The sequence below is a fragment of the Meriones unguiculatus genome, chromosome 19 (genome assembly GCF_030254825.1).
Source record: "Meriones unguiculatus strain TT.TT164.6M chromosome 19, Bangor_MerUng_6.1, whole genome shotgun sequence".
Taxonomy (NCBI): domain Eukaryota; kingdom Metazoa; phylum Chordata; class Mammalia; order Rodentia; family Muridae; genus Meriones; species Meriones unguiculatus.
The window spans coordinates 62,860,738-62,873,474 of NC_083366.1; positions in this window are offsets into that span (position 1 = coordinate 62,860,738).

A 12,737-nucleotide genomic window follows, 5' to 3' on the forward strand; every position below is an offset into this window, starting at 1 on the left:
CACAGGTGGAATTCGAACAGGGGACATTGGAAAGTGAGATAGAATGTGGCATCACAGTAGCGTCTGCAGAGCCATGAACATGACCTCCAGAAAAGCCCTCCCTAGCCTTCCTCTCATGTTTAGACCCCGCACACCCTAGTCCTGCCTGCTTTCTTACAGGTGAAATTTTCAGAGCCCACCTCCTACCCTGAGGGAGGTGCTTTGGACATTTGGCAGTTTGTCAATTTCCTTCACAGAATTTGGAGTTAGAACTGAATGTCATGCTTGAAACGTGGCTGATGAGGAGAACGGATTACTTGCTTTGGTACCACTGCGAGGAGTCTAATGGAATCCCCTCTTTTGCTCTTTCTATTAAAGAGTGCTTCATGGAGGACTTGGCACCTGGTTGGTGCTAAAGGGCCAGAGAACAGGGTTCCTGTTTTGAGGAGAGAGTTAAATATGATCCAGTTAACGTTAGAGGCTAAGGCTTTACATGTTTCTGTCTTAAATGCTATCTTGTTGGTATCAATTCATTCTACTAGTTAAACTGTGTCATTTTCGGGAATCTTTGATCTTCAGTAACTTTCATAAGCATCCCGTCTACGTAGCATTAGCCATTGTCTATTGCTCTGAGTGTCTCAGACAGTAGTTCTTTGCCTAAGAACCACCAGCATTTTCAACGTACTTAATGGTCATAGTAACGTCACAGGGTGAGTGCTGTCCTCATCGTACAGATGAAGAAAAAAATGTGCCAAAAGATCAAGTCAATTCTGGCCACAGAGGTAATAGAGGCCGAGGCCGAGGCAGATTTTGAAGTCAGAAGTCAAACCATTTGGCCCCACGTTAGTGCTCTTGACATGTTGCTGTTCTCATCACATTCACTTGGTACAAAGATTGGCCCAACCTGAGCTTGAGTTTAGACAGGGGCCATGACACCCCACCACAAACATGGAGGAAAAAAGTCAATAAACCTGCTCTGTCCCTTCAGTCACTGTTTCTGCTGAGTGCAGGTGGAGGCAGAAAGTGCCAGGACATGTGTCTCACTGGAACACATGTGACATAGCTGTTCCCAGATCTTCATATCCTGTTACTCCAATCTAAAATGCCCTCAGAGGCCAACAGTGAACTTGGAACTTTGGTCTTATGGGCTCCTCATTTGCTCTCTCCTTCCATTTGCTCTCTCCCTCTCTCTTCCCTCTCTCTCCGGCTTCCTTCTCTCTGTCCTTCTTTCTTAGCTCTTCCTTCCTTCCCTCCATTGTCTCTCCCCTTCCTACCTCTCTCCCTTCTCTTTTCTTTCTCTCTCCTCCATTACTTTTTACTCCCGTTACTCTCACCTTCTCATTTCCTCAAAGCCAGCTTGTCCCCCTACTTCTTAAAGAAAGATTGTAACACTTCCCTTGGGCATCCACTCCAAATCTAAGGTTCCAATTTTCTTGAGTGGATACTCAAATTTATAGAAAGAAATCAATAAGGTATTCAACTAGAAAATTATAATTAACAGTAAAATCTTCAAACTTTTACCGTTAGTTGCACAAAGGCTTATCAGACAGACCACAGCTTGAACTAACGGGGATTATTTTTCTTCATCTTATAAGACAGATTTCATCTGTTAAAATTGCATCTTGACCCAGACAAGTCTATACTATTAACCACCATGACTAACCCCCAGAGAATGAACAATGGTTGTAAGATCAATAGTTTCAAAAACATCAAGGAAATTTATTTATCCATCCACCTGAAATTTTTGAAGGACTCCAGCTTGAAGTCTCAGGAGTGATGAATGTGGTGGGGAACCATCTGAGGAGCATTCAGTATCGCAATCACACTACATAAAAGTCATTGTGGGGAAAAGAAACGTGAAGCTGTATATAGCATGGTAGCCATGCAGATTAGCTGGACTAAACATACAGAACCTAAAATTATTTTGAACAATCCTGACCTAAAATCCAGCGTGGGCTCTGAGGGAGAAAGCCAGACTGTGTCCAAGGCATGCCTGCTATCATGGCTTCCTGGTCACCTGCAGACACAGCCAGCAGCAGACATGTCCCTGAGTACCTCATTGCTCTCTCTCCTACTCCTAAGGCTCCGTTTCCCACAGAAGGATGGAGGTTAGAAAGGCCCCAACTGCTCCCTCGGTGAGAGTTGGCACTGAAATTCCATCAGACAGAAGCCAGCTCTCTGCTGGGTGAATTGAGCTCTTTATCACTCGGATTTGTGTACGCGGCAGGAAGAGCCAAAGAAGGGAGGGACTGTGTACCTTGTATGTTTTTTAATTCCCTAGGATGCCTTGGCATTGGATCCAAAGTGTAAGGAATAGAAGAAAAAATAATAATCTACTCCAGACATGTGTGTATAGTGCATACACAATGTATTAGAAGTCTCCAGGGTTTGTGAGGTGTGTTTGTGTGCTGTTCAAGAGCACAAGTTTATTTCATCTTTCAAATTCAAGCCCCATTTTGTTTCTCCTATAAGCTACACACGAAAGCTATGGTGATCCTGTCTTAGCGTGTGAGAGAGAATACGCTCATGTAACACAAGCTCTCACTGACCTGATTTTGTTTCTGAGACCATTACAAGTAGCTCAGTAAAACCATTTCAATGGGCAGAATTGGCTAGCAAACCTTTGTAGGCCTCTCACTTTCTTCACTGACTTTAGTTATTGCAGAAATAATTCCCTGGGGTAAAACACAAACCAAAAAGAGTAAGTAAGTAAGTAAGACGTGTGTGCGTGCAGACAGCATGGCTGTCCCTCGGTTATAATAAAAGAACTTGCCACTATTCGCTTGTTCTGTTACAAAGTGCTGGGAATGGAAGCACTCTACCTGCTCTTCCCAACTACCGTAACTTTTTATTTTTACTGTTTTCCCTCCATCTTCCTTTCTATCATTAAATGTTTCAATCATTCAAATATTTATTGGGCACCTATTATGTAGAGCGGGTGTGGATGGTACTGGGGGAGTGACAACGAACAAGACAGGCATAGTCTCTAATCTGCAAAATCTAGAGGATTTCCCATTAAAAAGCTGACTCAAGGACCATTGCTGTAAAATCTTGACAAGTTAAGTTCTCGAAACTGGTGTGGATCAATGCAGGCATGTCTCATCGATGCAGATGAGAGGGGCTGTGAGGAGGTGAGTGTTAATAGAAGAAAACAATGTGCTCAACATGGCGCCGGTGGATACGCTCTATGGCTCTCCGGGTTTCGCCACAGAGAGGCTTGTCTTTGCCATTTCCTTTTATAGCAATTGAGTCTGACTCCAAAGTCAAGTTGTTCTCCATTTCATCCTAAGCATGCTCGCTCACTCTCCCTCCCTCTCTGTCTCTGTCTCTCTCCCTCTCCCTCTCCATCTTTCTCTGTCTCTATCTGTCTGTCTGTCTCTCTCTTTTTGTGGGGTGGGATAGTTTTTTGTTTTTTGTTTTTTTTAATTTGTGTGGATGCTACTGATTTAAGTCCTCATACAGTTCTGCATCTCAGGGGTACACTTTGAACATCCATATCTGTAAAGTGAACTATCGGCCTGGATGAGTAAACTTCACATACTAGGGCTCCCATCCAGACAGGTTCCAGCTGTGGCTTCAAGCTCTGTAGATGCCAGCTTGGAACTCTTGATATTGTTTCGGACAAGGGACTCTGCTAAGACTTGTAACATAGATATCCAGTCTTGTCCTTGGAATTCATAGGCAAGAAATGGAAACAATTGGAAAGAAGAAGCAGTAAGACTTCATTTAAGGACTAAATTTGAGCACTTACTACACACTTAGGTTTAAGACATAGTCCAGTTTTGGAGATTATGGTGATGAATATACAGTTGTAAGCACTGGAGAAATTGAAAGAGTATTTTTTAAAAATATTTATTCAGGAAAAATCTACCAAGCCACAGTTCTTAAAGATAGAAGAAAAAGCTCTGGAATATTTTGCTCATTGGCACATTGATCTCTTTGGTAGCCATTTTATTAAAGGGATGAGTTGGGAGAGCGCTCCTAGTCGTAAATCATATCAGAATGTTCTTGTATAGAAAGAATATTGAATGGAAAACCTGGACATAGAAAGTGTTGGTTCAAATGTAAAGTTTTAATCTTCTTATACAACGTAGTATGAGCTAGTTAATCATTTGGAGGCCTTCTGAACTTTCTTTCTAGCAACAAAACAAGGGCAAGCATGTTATGTCCTTGGGTGGTTGAGAGTATTAAATTAAATTGCATAGGTTAAAGTGCCTATCTGTGCCTGTACTGGATGCTAAGCATTGAATAAATCATTATGGTGCTATAATTATCAACTTTAGAGATGAAAATAGAATTCTCCTACACAAATCCACTGAGAATAAAGTATTATTCATTATTAGAACATAAAAGATCAGATTCAAAAACAAACAAACAAACAAACAAATCATTGTGGTTACTCTGAAGTTTTTGGGTTTTGTTACTGTTGTTGTTTAATCTTCTTAACACTAGTCAAGAGATGTTGCCAACATGAATTTTCATTTTAAATTGTACTTTTACCAACACATGTGCAGGGACAGGGACCCTTAGACACATTTTACCTCAACTCCCATAAATTTTATTTCTGAAGAACATATATGGGCAAGCCATTAAATTATTTGGAATTTTTGAATTTGATTAAATTACTGATCACCTCTAGCTCATCCCACCCCACAACTAGACAAGAATTTGGAGTTTTATCTCAACCCTGGGTCAGTCTAAACAGGTCAGTGCTTTATCATGCGTTGGGAAATGATTCTTGTTTGTCTTCACCCTTTTTAGTTCTCTCAGACACTAGCTTTGTGCTTTTCCGACTTGAGAAGCAGTATTCTGATCAGTTAGGTGGCATTTCTTTAATTCTAAGTGGGAACACTATTGCTGCATTTGTGCCCATTTCTACCTTCTTGCTGCTTTCAAAAAGGTGCACACGATTTTACCACCATCGTGGTAAGAAAGAGAAAACAGGATCCCTGTCAGTTGTTACAGATGGAGCTAGGTTCACGGAAGACACTAGTGATAGTGTCTCGAGAAGGAAGGTGATCATCATGTTCATTACCAAATGACTTCTAGCTGAGTGAGGTGGCCCACACCTGTGATTCTACTACTTGGGGAGTAGAGGCAAGAGGATCAGAAATTCAAGGCTAGCTTATGAAGACCAAGTTTGGACAAGTTCAAGCTACATAAGACCCCAAAAATACATAAGTAAATAAATAAATGTAAACGGAATTAAGAACAGCTCGTGTGCAATGTTGCTAGCAGCACATGTGGTCAGAACTGTAAAGACCATGGCGACTGGTCAAGAGCAAACCTCCTACACCTAGATCATTCTTCACCGTTAGTCAGAAATCACGTGAAACATTTTCTGAGAAGATGGATTTGAGTGTTAGCTACCTGGCTAACCACTACGTACACAACACCAAAATGTTACCTCCATTTTAAAGGTTTAGACCTAGAAAATCTAGGATTACAATCCAGCTCTCCCAGATATAAAAAATGAGACTCTTCTCCAAAATCCACCTCCACTTCTCCTCCGGCTGTAAGTCTCTTCAACGTTTGGCATCTGGAGCTGAGAATGTAATTGAGGAGTTTTTCTGTAGGCTTGCAACAGGAGCGAGGGTGGGGACAGATACTAATTGTCGCAGTATTCAACTTGGCACAGCCTAGAGCCATTTGGAAGGACAAACCTCGATTTGGGTATTGCCTAGACCAGACTGACGCATGGAAATGTCTGTAGGAAATTGTCTTGATTATTAATTGATTAAGAAGGGCTCAGCCCACCGTGGGTAGCACCGTCCTTAGGCAGGTGTCCCAGGCTATGTAAGAAAACTAGCCAGGCAGCAGCCAGTGAGCGAGCAAGGCAGAGTGAGCTGAGGAGCCCTGTTTCTCCATGATTTCTGCTTCAGGCTCCCACTTTGAGCCCCTCAGTGATGGACTGTAATTGGAAAAGAAAGATGAAATAAGCTCTTTGCTCCCCAGGCTGCTTTTCATCAGAATGTCTTATCACAGCAACAGAAAGGAAGCTAGATCACTGGTCAATAGTGCGTTAGGACAAATACACTCACACACATACATATTAATACGTCACACTTCCTGCCAATTCTCCTCTTGCAAAGGACAATGTTCTCTCGGTGTGATGGTGCATGCCCTAGCACCTTGGGGCTGAGACAGGAGAAATGTAAGTTCCAGGCTAGCCTGGACTACCTTGTGAGACTCTGTATTAATAAGAGAGGGGAAAAGAAAGAAAAGATGGAAAAATGAGAGTCACTAGCAGGCACTGTGCAAAAATCTGATGGAGGGTGAGGCAGGAGGATCAGGTGTTCAGAGTGAGCTTGGCTACTCAGCAAGATCTTATCAAAAGAAAAGAAATGAGAAACGTTGTTGTTGTTGCTTAGATAATGAATACTTCCAGGATTCTGAGATCCTTTAAAGGTGTATCGTGACCTTGCTATTTAGTTAATAATTTGGGAATGAAAGCATTAGTTATTGTAGTACTAGTTTTTAAAGGGTTGCATTTTCCACGTCATGAATAACAGTGTGCGCTTGGGCGGGTGAACACTCTTCTGCACCATTTCCCTCTGTGCGAATGTTGTACACGTGAAATTCTTCCTGTGTGTGTTGATGCTGGCCAAGATAACCATCACTGCTACGTGCTCACGTGGATGTTTCCTAACCTGCTGGTGTAGAGTGTGCTCACACAGAGGGCAAAAACACTTCAACAAGTCTTGTTGCATCTGCTGAGGGAGCAGAAGAGGAGCGTGGGGAATTACTCATTCTAACAGGCGGTAAGAAAGCCATGGACGCTCTCTCACACGGACGAAGCGGAAGCAGCCTTCACCGGCCCGCCAGGCTAGCAGACCTGGCGACTTACGGGCTCAAGGAGGAACACTGGCGCAGAAAATGAGATGGAGAGCGCCTGAGGAACGCAGAAGTTGACCTCTGGTCTCCAAAATAAAGCACCTATGTGCGTGTACATTCACACACACACACATAACACCGCCACCCCCCCACATACCATACCACATACACACTACACTACAGACAAACTACTACACACCACACACACATACATCCATCACACCCCCACCCCTCCACATACCATACCACATACACACCATAGCACACATCACCCCCCCCACACCACTGACATACTCACAGACTGACACACACACACAGACACTACTATGCCTTGCTAATTCCATCCCTTTTTTTCTCTGACTCCCGCTTTTCTCTGCAGTTTTGCACCCAGATTAAAATGGACCAACTCTGTATCCCACCCCAGAGCTGCTGCTTCTTGCTAGAAAATACAAAGAGGTCAACCCAGGAGATTACAGAACACGTGTGGGTGTACCTCGTCACCAGAAAGCCCCAGAGCAGCGCTCAGAGCTCGCTCACATAGCCAGCCACTAAAAATACCAAGCCTGGGGGCCGGGGGAGGCATGTCTTGTGGCTTTTTATAAATCAAGGCAAGCAGGGGGCTGTGGGGCATGCCTGTAATCTCAGCACTCAGGATGGCAGAGGCAGGCGGATCTCTGTGAGTTCAAGACCAGCCTGGTCTACAAAGTGAGTCCAGGACAGCCAAGGCTACACAGAGAAACCCTGTCTTGAAAAACCAAAATGTAATACACACATACATACATACAAACATATCAAGACAACTTGCAGCCCATATATATTATTGCTACATATTGTAATTCCGGGCTCAACATACAGACTGTTTTCCTCGACCTTCTATTCAAATGTGACCCCTCTGAGAATGTCCGTAGCATGCTCTCTAAAGCGGCTCACCACATCTACCCCTCCTTCCTCTTTTTCTTCTGCTTTGTTCCTCCGAGTAGCCACGACGACCACGTGACCGTTTTCGACGTCTCTTCTGTTCGTTGGCTCCATCTTTATCTCCTTCCAGTGTGTGAACCCGGAGAGTGGATTTCTGTAGTTGGCCACGGTACCCCACCGTCCCCCCAACAGTCCTCCATGCCTGATGGGGACTCAACAAATATTTGCTGAATTAAATACCTGTGAAAACAAGACGGAGCAGATGGAGCTGGCAGCAGCACGCAGACGCGCTCTTTTCTGATGTCATGTTCTCACCTAATCCCGCCTGAAGGGAACCCTTTCAGGGAGGAGGCCTCTCGTCCAAGTTCCCTCTGCGTCAACGGCTCAAAGGGGATTTCAGGTCCATTTGCAGAGATGTCACAGATAGAGATGATAATGTCCCCTCAACGTAAAAGGGCCAAGCCTGTTTTTGAAAGTGTTTTATGAACTGGAAACCTTTCTCTGAGCTCTCCGACGGCGGCCCGGTCAAACCTTACACCCTGCTGGAATTTCAGCCTGTGAAATTTGGCAGCGTTCCTCTCTCCTCGTGTAATGAGTTCAGCCCATGTTTTCATTTCGGTTCAAGTTCAGATACAAATCAGTGTCACCGCCATAGGCAACCACACAGAATTCCCAGGCACTCCTGGCTGGGGGGGGGTTTGGGAGAGAGGATGCTGAAATCCCCCTTTTCACTAGGGGCTCAGTGCCAGGCCCCAGAGAGCTGCTGGCTCCGTGGGCATCTGGCTTCTCTTTGGCTCAGGCTCATCCTCGGTGGATTTCCTGTGGTAATCCCTCTCTGTGTCCCTCTGAGAAACAGTCATTGCTGTTATTTGTTTTTTGTTTTTTGTTTTCCTCTTTCTCTTTCTCTTTCTCTTTCTCTTTCTCTTTCTCTTTCTCTTTTTCTTTTTCTTTTTCTTTTTCCTCCAGGAGGAGAGTTCGGGAGCACAAGCAGTTTTAGTTAGAGATTCAATAAACACTTCGGCAGCGATGGGGGGGGCTATGGAGCGGTGGCCCAGTGGTCCACTCTGGTCTTGTAAGTGGGTGTTTCCCTTGAAGAAAATGGTGCCTTGTTGGTAGTAAGAGGCACTGTATTTGCTCTCTGCCAGTAGATCAGGTTAACTAAAACCCAATTCTATTTTTCTTTTTTTATATCTCTGTTTTATTTTTGTGCTCTCTCTCTTTCTCTCTCTCTCTCTCTCTCTCTCTCTCTGTGTGTGTGTGTGTGTGTGTAGCTACACACCGAGCTTGAGGAACCCATGGGCTCTAAGTAAATGTTCTACCAATGAGGCATACCAATATTCTTCACTGGCTACCTTTTGATTTTAGTTGTCTGTTTGCTGAGACAGGGCAATGCTGTGTAACCCAGGTTAGCCCCACATCCAAAATCCTGTCTCAGCTTCTCGAATAACTAGAATTATAGTGACGCCCAACAACACCCAGATTTCCTGGCTGTTTTTAGAACAGCGTGTCATTCATGAATGGATGCTATTGTGACAGTGATGGCCACAGCAGCCAGTTCAGGGAAGTCCTCCAGCCTCCAAGCCCCGTGGGCAATCTATCCAGAGCTCTATGGTTCTGTGACTTCCTTCAGGCAGATACCTGGGGACTCTTTAGGGCAGGTCCCCGTGAGTTTCAGGACAAAGGCCTTATGTTAAGGCTCCGTGCAGAGCACTGCAGACTCACTTCACCTCACTTTGCAATATCAGAGAGATTGTTCAAGCATGGTGACAAAAAATAAAAAGAGTTGAACAGCATAAAGGTTCAAAACATAATGAAAAGGGTAGTTAGACGAAAATATAAACGATGAGAGAAAGAAAGAAAGAAAGAAAGAAAGAAAGAAAGAAAGAGAAACAGAGAGCCAGCAAATTTTCATACACCCACACCCACCCACACACACACACATACACACACACACACACACACACACACACTGCTGACCAGTGTGTCTAACTGCGGATGCTCAGCTCCAGCCTCTTTAAACCACAGGGTTGAAGCCTCAAATCCCAGAATTGCTAGTGCCACGGCTACTCTTGGTGCCGGGACTGAGGGTCACCAGCGCATGCCCGGAATGATTGACACAGCCCTCTGAGAGATCAGTGCCTGAGATTCCTTCAGTAGAAAAAGTCTATATTGTGCCATGAGCCATACATTTTTGTGTACAAATTTGAACAGCATTCAGATGCCTAGAGATGACTTACAAGAGTTGCTCATTACAAAGAATGATATTTTTGTTATTCCTTTAGGGAATTATCTTAAACCCCTATTTGGCCCCACTGCATAGGGATTAGTATGTTACAATTTGGCATAAAATCGCACATTTTCCAAATCGTCACTTAACAGGCTAAAATGCATGTGTGAAGTCCTTTAATGTGATGGTTCGAACGTGATTGCAACTAGCTCTTTCAATTCATGTCTTTGTTTCATTATGATTTATTAAACATCTGTGATTTCAGGCTTTGGGTTGGCACCGAAAAAATGAGCCAGGCTTGCTGCACACACTTGTAATCCCAGCACTAGGAGACCTGAGGCAGAAGGACTGAGGTAAACTTGGGACTAGCCTGGTCTACATGGCACATTTCATGCCATCAGGGCTACAAAGTGAGATCATGTCTCAGACACAGAGACAATTGAAAGCCCTCGGGGCTAATAAGAGGAATAACTCATCACTAATACAAAGGAGATATCATGCCAGAGTAACTGTATATAAAAGCCATTTCAAGTCCCAACCGATTCAATTTCAAGCAGATCCTATTTTGCTTAGGTGTATAATTCTTGACATTTTGAATGGCTATATATTAAGCTGTCATATCTCAGCCAGCATCCAGGAAGTGGCCCTGCTTTCAACAATGATGTTTCATCGGGGTTTTTGATCTATTATGACATCGCTGTACCTGCTGCAAGAATCCATTTTAAGTTCAAGAATAGGAGCTACTGTTTCCATTATCCTGCCACACCCACAGCCGAAGTGGGTGTCACCTCATAGAAGGTGGCAAGTTCGAAACATGGAGCTTCAATCCTGAGACCTTTCTGTGCACCCAAGAGGAAGCAGAGGCTTGTTGGCGTGTGCAGTCTATGGTTGTCAACGAGCAAGATGAGAAGTTAGAGGGAAGGTGATGACAGGACGCGGTGAGAGCAGGGGTAGGACCAGAGAGAGGGGAGAAATGGCCATGAGTGCTGACTGCTGACGTGTTCAGTAAAAGGAGGGTGAGGCTCCCACAGAGCTGGGAGAGGTCAATAAATCATCACTCTTATCTTGCAAACAGAGCCGGTGACTTCAGAAATTAGCTCATTTATTCTGCACAATTAAATTTATTGAAGTGTGACAGGAAAAGTTTAGCAGGCAGTGGAGCAGAAAGCCAGCAACAGCCGAGCCCGGCATCTGAGTGAATGACACAATTAGTTGATTTTCATTTTATTTATCAATATAATTATGGAATTGTATTTATCCCTTTTTCACAGATTTACAAGTATTATTGCAGGGGCCTCTAGGGAAAGAATTAGTTTAAATTTTCCATCTAAGTTAATGTGATTATGGCGGGGCTAATAAAAGGAAAGTTCTTTAAAGTGCCACGCAATCTTGTGTTCAATGTCACTCCCATCATGGGGCTTAGAAATCCGGCCTCTTTTCATATGAATGTGGCAAATTGAATTTACATTTGTGAAGGGCTCAAATTCCCCAGGTAGGGACTGAAGTGAGGATGGACAGTGGACAGAGCCCCTCTATGGATATTTGGAAAAACGTTAGCACATGTTTAAGACTGGAGGTTTTGAATTTTTGTTGTTGTTATTTTGTTTTGAAAGTGATGAAAAAGAACCCCTGAAGTCACCGCTGATCTCCACGTCAGGGAGCTTAAAAAAAAAGCAAAGGCAAGTAGAGGTGATGAGGCCACATCAGTTTCCATAAGATCTGACTTCCTTCAGTACCTGGAGTTCCACTGAGATTTCTGTAGAAGTGCATCAGAAAGAAAAAGTAGATAAAAGATGTGTCGGTGTGCCAAAGAGAATGTGGAGACCAGGTCACCATCTGTTTGCACCATCCTTCTAGCTCTGCGTATCTACGCCTGCTGTCTTGGTTTAGGACATTCTCCGCCCTTCACTCCTATGAAGGATTCTGAGATTTCCTTTGCCCTGGTCCAGACTCTTAGTTCAATTTTCCATTCTTTGGGCATATGAGAAATATTCAGCTTGTCAGTAACAATGATGTGAAGGCAACTCATATTCACCTTTAAAAGGGCATTGGAGAAAGGCATGACTTGCCTCTGAGATAGCTCACTGACCCTCATCCTAAAAACATGAGGGTTAACAAATGTAAAGTTCTAGTCAGTGTGCCTCTCTTGAACTGAAATGAAGAGGACCAAATATTTCATGTTGAGTCAAGGGAGGAAAATAAGATGTGGAGTTTACAATTCCTTCTCCAGTGTTCCAGTTGGTAACATCAGGCACGGCTACATATTGACCTACGTGTGTGCAAAGTTTCAGACATAGCTTCCAGCTATATAGGAACAAGCTAAATGAATCCACAGAACTCTGTCTGAATAGAGCATTTCTCTGGCATTTTTGCTTCTGTACCTGACACTAAACCTCATAGTCATTTTTGGCTAAATCAGCACTAAAATTCTCTTCATAATTCCCAACACCAAATTAGCACAGAAAAATCTTGATAAAATTACCACTTTATTTTGAGCCAGACTTCCCAGAAATCCATCAGAGACCTTCAGGCGTGTGTTGTGAATGAACCAGCTTTTGTATTTTACTAGGGTAACTGCTTTCATGATATATCCTAGTCCAGGGAATGAAAATCACCCTGTAAGATAGGTTGTAGCCAGACATATGTTGGGATGCAAATCTTTTTACCTTCCCAGATTAGCTCCCATCTAATTAGCAATGCCAGATGTCATGCCGGATCAACACAGACACACAAACACACAGATACACAGACACACACAGACACACAGACACACACACAC